The sequence below is a fragment of the Pleurodeles waltl genome, chromosome 4_2 (genome assembly GCF_031143425.1).
Source record: "Pleurodeles waltl isolate 20211129_DDA chromosome 4_2, aPleWal1.hap1.20221129, whole genome shotgun sequence".
Taxonomy (NCBI): Eukaryota; Metazoa; Chordata; class Amphibia; order Caudata; family Salamandridae; genus Pleurodeles; species Pleurodeles waltl.
The window spans coordinates 609,580,714-609,593,159 of record NC_090443.1 but is presented as its reverse complement, the minus strand read 5'-3'; the positions used below and the strand labels follow the sequence as shown (position 1 = coordinate 609,593,159).

At 45.0% G+C, this 12,446-nt stretch overlaps 1 protein-coding gene across 4 annotated transcripts in view; it reads right to left on the bottom strand.

Annotated features, from left to right (window-relative positions):
* Positions 1–12,446, bottom strand: part of CDC14A (cell division cycle 14A) — a 332,599-nt gene that overhangs the window by 164,351 nt on the left and 155,802 nt on the right. The gene's annotated exons all lie outside the window — the stretch shown is intronic.

The following is a 12,446-nucleotide window of genomic DNA, read 5'->3' as shown; positions in this document are numbered from 1 at the left end:
TTTTTGTCATAGTCCCTCTCCTCCACCCTTTTTTTGCCTGGTTTTCATCCCGATAGGACTCTTCAGGATATGCTGCAGCTTAGCACCAGCATAAATTGTGCGTTTTCCCCCTAAAACAAGCACTGTGCATTGATTTCTCCAATGTGGCCTGCTTACCTTTCCATAAAGACAACGGTAGAAGGCATAAGAAATTGATCTCCGTCATGGATGTCTTAGGTGGGCTGTTGTGTATACATAGATGGCATAAATATATACTGGGCATACTGTACATTGAGAAAAGTATGCTCCAACAATGAACAACTGAAAAAAGTTATTTTCTGTGAATCTGTATTTTCATGTGTGGAAACTTTCTACAGCAGTCATTAAACATATTCAGTGGAAAATTAACTTCAAAAGAGTGTTCTCTGTGCTGCTTGAGAGTAAACTGTTTTAGAACTGGGTTGCATCTCATCTCTGCTCCAGCTCTGGATGGCTTGTTAAAGGCCCTTCTGTTAAAAGACACTTGGTTGGCCCCGGGCAGCACAAAAGGCAGGAAAGGGGACAAAACTTACCACGGATTAGCCACCTGAAGGGAGGGCAGGCCAGGTTTACAGCAAAAAAGGGATGCCTTCATAGTGCCTCACTTGAAGAGTAAATGCCAAATAGGGTTGTCAGGAACTCACAACCATTGATTTCCAAACCATTGTAAACTTTGTCTGCATAACCAGCAGGAGAAACAGCCAGCTTCATCACTAAAAGATAGGAGGACATCTCATATCCATAAATGAGTGGCCAGATGCAAGGCCAAAGCTCATCCAGGTGAAGAAAGGCTCAGTCCATTTTAGCTGTGGGTCTGCAGGAAGAATTGCAGAAAACCGAGAAAGGAAGAGCTGAAAAAGGTCATGGAAGCTTCAGGAAAGTAGCTAGGATTAGCTGTATGGAATTCTCCAGTTTCTGGAAAGTGTGCACAAAAATTGACCTCACCACCACCTCAGAACGGGACCAAGAAAAAAAAGAAAACCTTGAAGGAAGATAACTATGCCTAACCTCTCCAAGATGGCTCAAAGACTCATGCTGGCACCCTTTGATTGGAGCGGCTCTCCAAGGTTCAAGTGCTTGCTACAGGGACGCTAAAAGTGAAAGCACACCCGACTCTAAGAAGTCCCATTTGCCCACTGAGGACTGGAATCTGCAGAAGGGCCAACTGTAAACGACTTTGGGGCTGCAGTAGTGACCAGAGGAAGCTTTTCCATTAGTTGGAAACAGTAGGCCTTAGTTATTTCCCTCCAGAGGACCAGGACAAGGAGATGTGGGTTCTCCTGTGAGGGCACAGACTCAGCCACCAGGAAAGCAAAGGTAATCATGCTCAGAGCTTTTGACGCACTGAAAACCACTTATAAGGGACTCCGTGCCAAGGTATTTAGCCTTGTGGAGCCTTGCCTGACTTCAGCTTTCAGCATTCCCCTGCTTAAGGACCGAGTCTGAAGATAATACGATGGAACAGGGTGAGAAATGTGCTCCATTGCAGAAGTGACCTTGGTGGCTGTGAAATCCAACGTTATATCACTAGGAGCTTTTGGCACCAAAAGCAATGGTTTCCGCAGGAGATCGCTATTGTGTATGGGACTTTCCGTAACCCTCACAGGCTTCAGCTGCTTTCTTGTACCCCTGAAGTATTTGAAGCATCAACAAAACAAAACAAAAAAAACACTAAGACTCCATGATAAAAACTTTGACTGGTGTGACCTTATCAGATCCAGATTCATTACCGCTAGCTCAAAATCAAAGAGATCTCGGTCTACCAGAAACTGAGCCACTGATTAGCATTTTATTTTGCCTTTCTTGTGCAATTCATATCTTCAGCTCCCTTTATACCAGTGTTATTACTTTGGAGTATTTTTGCTCATTACGTTGGTTTGGGAATTTTATTTTGTTATTTTCTTGATTTTAAAACTGCCCTGCTGCTTGATCTTAACATGCAGTTACCAGGAAATCACCTGTTTCTTGTGCCACAACAGTGTTTGAGCAAAATGTACCTTACAACTGTGTTGACGTAAGCAAGATGTGTTTACTATATTGGTACAGTTCCCCCTCTGAAATTAATAACACGATTTCTGACAAAGATGCAGTTGAAGAAATTCCTCCTTCTGGACCAAATCAGGATCCACACTCCCAACATGATGGAGATGTCTTGGTTGCCACCAAAGACACCTTACTTAACAGAGTAGCTCGGGGTACACCTGTAAAACCAGTACTAAATGCCCTTTCACATCATGAGCCATTCAGGTCAACTATCGGTCTGCTCTGGCTGCGTGCCTTTCCATAAGCTTTGAATTATTTTCTTTAGACAAAAGAGAACAAAGTAGCGTCACTCCAGCTACCAGTCAACAGGATACCACATTATTAATCCAGGGGTTTTGTGTTACAAATTAGTATTATCAAGTGAGTCAATCCAGTGGGGTCAATTTAAGGAGTCTACAATTAGGACTCTGAAAACACATTATGTGGCCAATGTATAGAATGAGGTAAGAACTGGGAGAGAGGAAGTACAAAATAAAAACAGCAAAGCAAACAGGGTAGTGAGTGGTAGAGGAAGTGTTATGGGATTGGTCTGTAAAGAGTAGATGGTGGAGGGATTCCCTCAGAGATTGGCTGGTAACCAGCAGGTCACAAACGAATGACTTTGTTCTTCATCTGAAAATAGAAGAATGAGAGGGTTGGGGAGCAGGGAGTGTACTTGCCAGATCAGAGAGAATATGGTGTTCCAATTCCCTGGTGCATAGCAGAAGATCTATTCTATAGATATCTCCTTCCTGTACATTCTGGTCTTAGGTCTGTCAGTACCCCTGCAGGTGGGAGTGCACGTTACAAATACATATAACAATGCAACAGGTACTGTGAGTGATCAGAAATGGGGTCTTGTTTCCCAGGTATTGCGGGGAATTAGATTTCACCATCTTGCAGTGGGTGCAGCAGGCCTTCGAATGTGATGTGTGGCACACGGAGTTAAATTAATTGATCAAGTAAGGGTGTGATCTTGTCTAACTTCTGAAGACCTATACGCAAATGGGCACGAAAGCGAGCAAATCCTTGAGCTGGGGGCCAGTTGTCTGTTACTGCTGCCAATAGGGAACTAACTCCTTTAAACTTAAATTGTACCTTGAAACCTGGTGTCCTGATAACATGAAGATAGGTGGGAACTCTTTCAATGGAGCTCCCTAATGTTGATGATTTGTTCCGCACAATTGTTTTATTTTCTTGATTTTCACCTACAAACTGAACACACATTGCAACGCCAATAGGTCTCGCCTTTGGAATGTGTTTAGCCATTGTGTACACCAGTATGGCTGTTAATCAGCATGGCTTAAAGTTAGTGGCGTAGATTGGGGTGGGGTAGAGTAGAATGGGTTAGACTGGGGTACAGTGGAGTGTGGTAGATTGGTGTAGAATGGAGTGGGGGTATGATGGGGTAGATTGGAGTGGGGTAGATTAGCAAGGTAGATAGGAGTGGGGTAGAGTGGGGTAGATGGGGTGGAGTAAGTTGGGGGAGACTACAGTGGGGTACATAGGAGTGGGTTGGATAGGAGTACGGTAGGTCAGGGTAGTTTGGAGTGGAGTATATTGGGGTAGAGTGGAGTGGGGTAGATTGGAGAGGGCTAGATTGGAGTAGGGTTGGGTTGATTGGGGTAAGGTGGGGTAGACTGGAGTACAGTGGGGGTAGAGTGGTGTAGATTGGAATGGACTGTTTGGGGTATATTGGAATTGTGTAGATTGGAGTGGGGAAGTGGGTTGAATGCACAGAGGTAATATGGGGTGGAATAGGGTGGTTAGGAGTGGGGTAGAGTGGAGAGGGACATAAGGGTAGACTGGACTGGAGAGGGGCAGACTGGAGTGGAGTGCAGTGGATTGAGAGAGACTGGAATGGGGTAGATTGGAGTTGAGTAGACTGGAATGGAGAGGAGTAGATTGGAGTGAGGTGGAGTGGGGTAGGGTAGAGTGGGTAGATTATGGTAGGGTAAACTGGAGTTGTTTGGGGTAGATTGGAGTTGAGTAGGGTACATAAGCGTGGAATAGATTGGCATAAACTGTTTAGAGTGGTGTTGGGCAGATTGGGATGGGGTAGATTGAAGTGGGGTGGATAGGGTGGGGTAGACTGGAGTGGTGCGGATTGTATGGGGTAAAATAGATTGGAGTGGTATGAGTGGGGTGGATCGGTGTGGAGTGGATTAGACTGAACTGGAGTGGGGCAGTTTTGGGTGGCATATGGTAGACTGGAATGAAGTGGAATGAGGTAGATAGGGTTGAGAGAAAAGAGTGTGGGAAATTGGGGTAGAGTGGGGTGCAGTAGATTGGTTGGATTGGAGTGGGTAGGTTGGAGTGGGGATAGATTGAGGTTAAGTGGAGTTGGATAGATTGGAGTGGAGTCAAGATTGAAGTGAGATGAAGTGGGGGTAGAGTGGAGTGGGGTGGGGTGGATTACGGTGGAGTGGGGTAGACTGGAGTGGAAGTGGGGTGGGATGGATTGGGGTAGATTGGAGTGGAGTGGAGGGGTCGGAGTGGGTTAGGCTGGAGTGGGGTAGATTTGAGTGGGCTAGATTTCAGTGAAGTGGAATGTGGTAGATTTGGATACAGAGGACAAGAGTGTGGTAGAGTGGAGTGGTTCAATTGGAGTGGAATGGGGTAGACTGGGTGGATTGGTGTGCGGTAGATTGGAGTGGGTAGATTAGAGAGGAGAGGAGTTGGATAGATAGCAGTGGAATTTGGAGTGGGTGAAATGGAGTGGGGTAAATTGAAATGAGTGGGGTAAACTGGAGTAGAGTGTGGTAGATTGGAGTGGCGTTGGGTGGAATGGAGTTAAGTGGGTTGAATTGGGGTACACTGAAGTGGGGTGGATTGGGCTAGACTGGAGCAAAGTGGGGTTGACTGGGGTAGTTTGGTGCAGAGTGGGGTCGACAGATTTGAGTGGAGTGGTGTAGATTGGGTAGATTGAAGTGAGGTGGGGTTGATAGGGTTAGACTGTGTGCAATTGGATAGAGTGGAGCGGTGTAAAGTGGCATGTCAATTTGTGGAGTTAGAGGGTCCATTGGAGTGGTATGGAGTCCAATGGCGTGCCGTAGTGTCTTAGAGTGGAGTGGCATAGAGCGGAGCAGCATGTCGTTGAGTGGAGGGCCACAGAATGGAGTGAAATGGCACAGAATGGATGAGTCTAGAGTGGAGTAGCGTAGTGTTGAGTACGCACGGTGTGGTAGTGCACTGCCATTTACAGACTACACATTTTCAATCGAAATGACCATTTACACCGAAGTACAGTTTAACTGCACACCAACGATAATGTGTGCACATATCACCTAGTGATTTGATGTGTTTTGATCGTATTTAAATATTTGTTTCCACCACACTTAAGAATTACAAACAAATGTGCTTTATTTGTACTATTTCTGAAACATCTGCACAGTTCATTTTTTGTGTGCTAGAAAAAAAACATCCTACTGCTTCTCCCCTTACATGGATCCTCGGCAGGATTGTCACATAAATTCTCCCACTTTGAAGTCAGAAAAAAACCAGTAAACATCTAACTCCCTCAGAAGAGAAAGCTTGACATTTGACCTTTGTCTTTTAATGTAAAACAAATGTGACAAGATAAGAACAAGATTTAGAGGCCTATTTACAGAAAGCAAGTTTGTGGAATAATACAATAAAAAAAAGGTTTGGGCAACAGGCGGGACAAACACAAGCTGGACAGCATAAAGCAAAAAAAAACAGAAAATAAAAAGTTTGAAAATTTGAGTGACAAACCACAAAGCCAATGGTAAGCAACGGGGTGAATGTATTCCTAGGTCAAATTCCTGAATGTGCCAAAGATGTCTTTAGCAAACCACACAGCTATGCTGTCTGGTAGGCTTCAACCTAAAAATTACTGTTGCTCACTTCCAGTCAACAGCACCCGGTTATGTTGAAATGCTGTGCTGACAAAGTCCAGCTGCCTGGCAAGATCGCAGACATTGCGACATGTTGCTAACTACTCAAAGTAAATATTGTCCACTGACATTCAGTTAATCAACAAACATTGACAAGCCAATAAGTCTAGTCTTGGGAAGATGGTGCAAAGGTAATTTTGTTTTATTGCAAGCATTTGCCACAAAAATAGAATGGAATAATAACATACCACTATCTGAACATGGCTGCCATAGGCCTGTAATAAAAAAAAAAATTTAAGAAAGTGAACCTTCAGATTTGTATTTTTAACGGAACAGTATAACTGCTTGCAAGCAGGTGTTTCCTCTAGAACAGGGAAAGAAACCTATTTATGGGCGAGCACAAAGCGCTATGTCCCATTCAGTAATCTCTCTTTGGGCTTCCAACCACGCCCATGTTACGTCAGTCACTTTCATTGGTTTTTGGGCTTGCCTTTTAAAATCCGCTTGCTTTCACTTGTGAAAGGCATGCATACACCATGCCTTTTCCGGTGTTTAGCCCACCTACACAGCACCGGTAAACTACTAAAAACATACCAGGCTCGATGTTTTCAGCATGGTGTCTGGACTAATTTATCTGTTTGTTTTCCACGCAGCGCGATCGCGCTGCATTTTACATAGTGCGATCGGGCTGCGTTTTGTTTTTTCTTTACAACGCTAATAGCTCTAACTCAAGCAAATGCAAGACCCTTTGCATTGAAAATGCTTGTTTAGTTACCATGCACAAGACATGAAAATTGGATTCTTATTAATTGAAAGAAAAGGTTCTATTACTTTGAAGTAATGTAACTTGAAGGCATACTTTAAACACACAATGACAATCAAATAGGATTAGGAATGGAAAGAAAAAGCATTGGCAAACTAAAATATTCACCTGCTAGCCCTGGCACGGAATGCAGTTCTTTTTTTGACAATATGCACGTGTTACAGAAAAAATGTCAACACTCACAGTGCAAGTGATCCAATGGCTTAAGTGGTCTGACTGCTTAGTTCTACGTTGTACAGTGCAGTGGACAGAGGCGAAATGTAATTGACAGTTGAACAGACCAATGGATGAAGAGGCTTGACCCAAAACCCCTCTTTCTGTGTATTTATGTACGTGCTTTTGTAATTCATAAACTGTTTTAATTATATGCGGCTGGTGAGACAACTAAAGCGATGTCTAGGCCAGACCTGAAAAAGCAGCAAACTAACTGCCACCTAAAGGAGAGCCCCACAGGAAGTAAATAAATACTGAAAGGGCCATAGACTGAACTAGAACCCAGATAGGCAGGTTAAAAGTAGGTGTCTTAAACAGTACACCACATCACCTCAGCAACACAAATTAAATAAAGGAAACAATGTACAGCTAACACATGCTGCCCGCCAGACCCAATGCAAGTGAAAAAGGGTAAAAACAGCTACTTTTCTTAAAGAATAATAAATTCCCAAGTAACTACACACCTGAAGTGCAGAGTAATGTTGGAAAGGCTTGCTTACAACTTAAAGGGAAAGCAGAATGCTGAGTGCTATGTAAACAGTCAATATTCCTCTGCAGTAGAATGTTTTCTTACATTCACTGATCCATGGACATCATTTAGGGGTCGGAGCTGCAACCCTTGGCACTGCCTTTGCGACCCCCTGGCCTCAAAGGTGAAAATCTCAGTGCCAGGAACCAGGAGCTGCTCCTCCATGAGAGCGGAGGAACGTTGTCCCACTTAAATTCCCCCAGAAAAGCCCCAGAGATGAAAAATAAAGTGGTATTGTATTTTTCGTCAACACGTCCTGAACCAAGTGTCAGGACGGGGCGGGGCCTGATGAGTGACAGCACTGGTGGGCTGCCTATGCACGTATTTACAGTGCACAAGTCACTTTGGTTGGCCTTCTTACGATGGCCAGCCCGACATGTGCACTATAAATGTCTCAAACTAGCTGTCTTAGACAGCTGGGTTGAGAGCCTGCACAGGCCTCCAGAGTCCTTGGGAGCACCGAGAGAGGCCGCTCACTCCTAACGTGGCACTTCTCTCATGCTGGTTAACAGCATGAGAGCAGCGCCAGGATTGGTTAAGGGAGCTAGCTCGGGCCCTGGCCGTGAGGTCACGAGAAGACTGGAGCGAGGAGGACGTGTCTGCAGCAAGCATGGTAAGTAACTTTTTGTTTATTTAATTTATGTATTTGTGTTATGTATTTATTTTATGCACCCATCCATTTGCCTGCCCCTCCAATCGCCGTACTTGCCAGGAAAACAGTGTAAGCTTGTCCTTGTGGGCATTGGCTGAGGCCCTACTCTATTTTCTGTCAATTTTGTATTACTCTAATATTGAGCAATAGAATATTATTCACTATTACAGTCATAAAACTGGAGTCCAATTAGCTGGAAGATTACCATCCATGGCAGCTAAGAGAAGTAAAAAATGCTTTTAAATGTGTGTTGTGTGCGTGCTTGAGTGTGTTTAAGGGAGGGAGAGAGAGAGAGAGAGAGAGAGAGAGAGAGAGAGAGAGAGAGAGAGAGAGAGAGAGAGAGAGAGAGAGAGAGAGAGAGAGAGAGAGAGAATATCTTTGTGCACGTGGGAATATGTGTGCGTGTGGAAATATGTGAGGGAAAGTGGAAGTCAAAGGGCGTGTCACTTTAATATTCCTGCCATTCTGGTGACTTGACAGCCATGCAATGATGCGGCTGTTTTACTAGTTTTTTTTTTTTTTTTGAAACACAGTAAAACTATGCATTTTACCACCATTATTTGCTATGACACCGCCCATCCAAGCACATACATTTCAGGGAGCCACAACGTTACAATGTTACAAACACTTTGTAACAGCAACTTTAAAAGGAGGTGGAAACAGACCCATAGTCCAGGCACAATAAATCAGCCAAGTTTAAAGTTGAAATAAAGAGCACAAAAGCGCCCTTTGAACCCGTTACTATCACTGCGGATTCGCGGTCCTTGAGTAAGGAGGGGGCTGCGCTAGAGGATGCTGGACTCATTTTAGCCATTAGAAAAAAGTTCAACAAATCCTGATGAAGTGTTACTAAAACCCTGGAAGAGCCGCTATCCTTATCCACTCACTTGCACGTTGTACACGGGGTTCCTCGCTCCCCCCTAGCCCTCCCACAGAACGCAACACGCACACAGCTACTTCCAACAAGGTAAATACCGGAGCAGGCCTCTCCTAACCACACTGGCTTACATATGAATGGCGGTACTAAGTGCACATTGGGCAGCGCGTACTGAAAGGTCGAGCAGCTTTTACAGAGAGTTATTGTGGCTTTGAAGTCACTGGGCGGCGTGTCTGCACAGTACAGGAAGCCTGCAAGTGCTGGCATGCCCAGCGGCCCACAACAATGGCATCACCGCGAGGCCTGGCGCTAACATGGCGTCTATATCCAGGCAACGCCTCAATGGCCGTCAACAAGACTGCAAGAGCGCGTCTCTGCTATCGGGTCAGTGGGAAGCACACATTACACTCCACGCAGCAAACACTGCTTAGCCACTGTACAACGAGAAGAGCCGACACAGCAACACCACCGAGGCAAAGTCCACCCTGTGCAGCATGTATTACCAATACAATCAATACACCCACAATCCTCCCCCTGTGAAGAAGGGTTGCAGGTTCAGGGGTAAACAGAAGTCAGTGCCTCGCAAGTTTGGGAACGCAGTGCAATGTTGCACTGGGATACCTTCATACTGGCACAGTACATACATCAGAACTCGTAATCAACTAAATCACCAAAAAGAACACATTCAAAGCAATGTACACAAGAGCCTCTCTACGTAACTAGGATGATTCTGTATTCAGCTATTTCAGAGAATCAACACTGCATAGACGTGTATTCCACGGTCGCCACCACCGTCCAATGATATATTTTACCCAACATTGATGGGTACGGCTCGAGTCTGTAAAAAGCGGAATCAGCCGTTTTTCATCCTTTATGTAACATGTTATTGATGACAGCAGTCGGTTCTGGGGACAGATGCCGCATCCCACTTGTTCAAGAATATAAATTCATATTCAGCACGCCTTACGCCCTGATGAGACCCGCAGAGTGACACATTTGGGTCAAAACGTCTACATTTTGCATTGGTTGTCTACTGATTATTATAATAGGGTTTTGAAAAATTATGCTGGATTTCTTCTGTTATGTATTGTCTGGCAACCCGGGGAATATTTATGTATCAGATTCCTAAATTCATATATTAACTACTTTGAGCACCGTGCCGTCTGCACTACTGTTAGTTCAATGTTAAGTGACTGACATGTGAATGCAGAATCTTTCCGGTTGCATAGACAGCATATTGTGTACATCTGCTTGAATCTAGTTGGTAGGGTTGATGAACTCTTGCGGTTTTCGATATATGCATGTACTTGGGTCAAAAAGGCCCACAGAACCATACTATCTTCCGAGAAGTCTGGTTCCGCTTCAGGTATAAACTTTCGTTCTGTGGCATATCACTGCTCTCCCCCTTGGTGTAACTTAGGCTGAGCAAAGGATAAGGGACCAGAATTATAGTGAAGGGAACAGAGAAAGCTGCCTCCAGGCGAGATGGGTAGGGTTCCCTTACCCTAGTGTTGGTATCGGAGCACATTGTGCCTCACTAACAATCAATGCTACAGGGAAATAGAATACCTGGGGCAAATTGATCAGTAGACTCCCAAAAGGAAAGACATCTTCTTGTCACACCTGTGCCACATGAACAGAACAAATCACAAAGGGTAAACCAAATGGAATAAAAACATGTATAAAACAAGCAAAATCAGTAGGAAGCAAGCATGATCAGGGCAACAGTGTAGTAAATTATATACATAAACCAAGCATTTACCACACCACCTCCAAAATATTACATGCCTTCTGCAGAAGGGCATTCGCTTTATTTTATTGGCAGCTTTAAACAAAACAATACCATGGATAGAGCACAGTTCATAGGTGGGGCCCTTGGAGAGCAATAGAGATAGGTCACAGATCGATCATACAGCTTGAGGACACCACCCGCATCAGAGACCTTGGGAGGCTGTGCAAACTGTAGGGAAGTGCCTTGTCCCCGATCCAGCAAAGGCGGCAAGGTAGAGATAGGTAGAGAGGAGTGGGGGGGAGAAGTGCTGCAGAGGGCATGCTAAGGCAAGCCTAATTAAACAAGTAACTAATGAGGGTTGTGCCCTGTAGCTAATAAGGTACCAGGAAAGAAGATAAAGTAGAACAAAAGGATGCCCTTAAAGAACTGGTCAGAGAATGAACAGTGACATAAAAAGTTTTGATGAGACGTCCAAGGAGAGTTACCTGGTGGTGTTCCGTGTGAAATGCTAGTTGATAAGGTGAAAAGTCCCTAAGACAAAATCTGAATGTCTCCAGGGAACCTCAGCCAGGCAGACAAACTGTCCAAGTATGAAACTGTAGGACCCTCTCAACATCCAGTCCCACAATCCCGACACTCCTTGGCACCTAGTGAAAAAGCAAAAGAGCCTTACTTGCCCTGTGGGCTGGAGCAGAACGTCTCTGATGAGACTGCGCAGGGACTACAACTGCAGATGCCACACAACACAGAGCAGGAGGTAGGGGTTCACAGGTGCCTGGAGAAGGTGCTATCCATCTTTGCAGGGCTACTTCTCAGGTAGACTGGACTGCGGACATGGTTGGTCCTAACTGACCATGCAAGCACAACTGTAGCAGCTCTTAGGTCCCAGCCCAAATGCACTGACTGGAAAGAGAAACTCTTGGAAGAGAGAAAACCTTGGGCAGGGGACTCCACCTATGTGCTCCACTTTTCAAAGAATGACCATCTCCAGAACAGACAGTCCAAGGAAAAGGCGAGATTTGCACTTCAGTGAGTGAAGAACCACCACACCACATCTCCAAACGTTTACAATGGGTCAGTAGACCACCCTTCTAAAGGTGGGACGGGGTAATCCTTCACTCTGGGAGGATTCTGTGAGGACAGAAGACTACCTTGCATCAGGGCCCCAATCCAAAGCAAGCAGCCAGCTCTTCCCTATTCATGCCCAGCTCTAAATGTAGCCCAGTCTTTTCTGGATCCTATAAAAAAAAAAACAGCTATTCCTAGTAGTGTAGTCCATCCAGTGAACAGGATCCTGCATTAGGACGGAGGAGTGCCACCTGTCTGCCACAAATGACCCCCCCAGAGATGAAAAATAAAATGGGAATAAAGATAATTTATTGCCATTTTATTTCCCATCTTCCCGTCCTAAACTGAGTGTCAGGATGGGGCGAGGCTGTGCATGGTTTAAAGTGTGCATGTCTTTTTGTCCGGCTGTCTTGCGATGACCACCCACACATGAGCATTATAAACATCTTTAACCTAGCTGTCTTAAGAAAACTGGATTAGAGAAAGCACAGGCCTCGAGTGCTCTTGAGAGCGCTGAGAAAGGCCGCTCCCTCCAATACTAGCACTTCTCTCATGCGGACTGCCAGCATGAAAGCAGTGCTAGGATTGCTTACGGGAATTTGCTGGAGCCAAAGTAGACCAGAGCGAGGAGGACGTTGTGCAGCAAGCAAGGCAA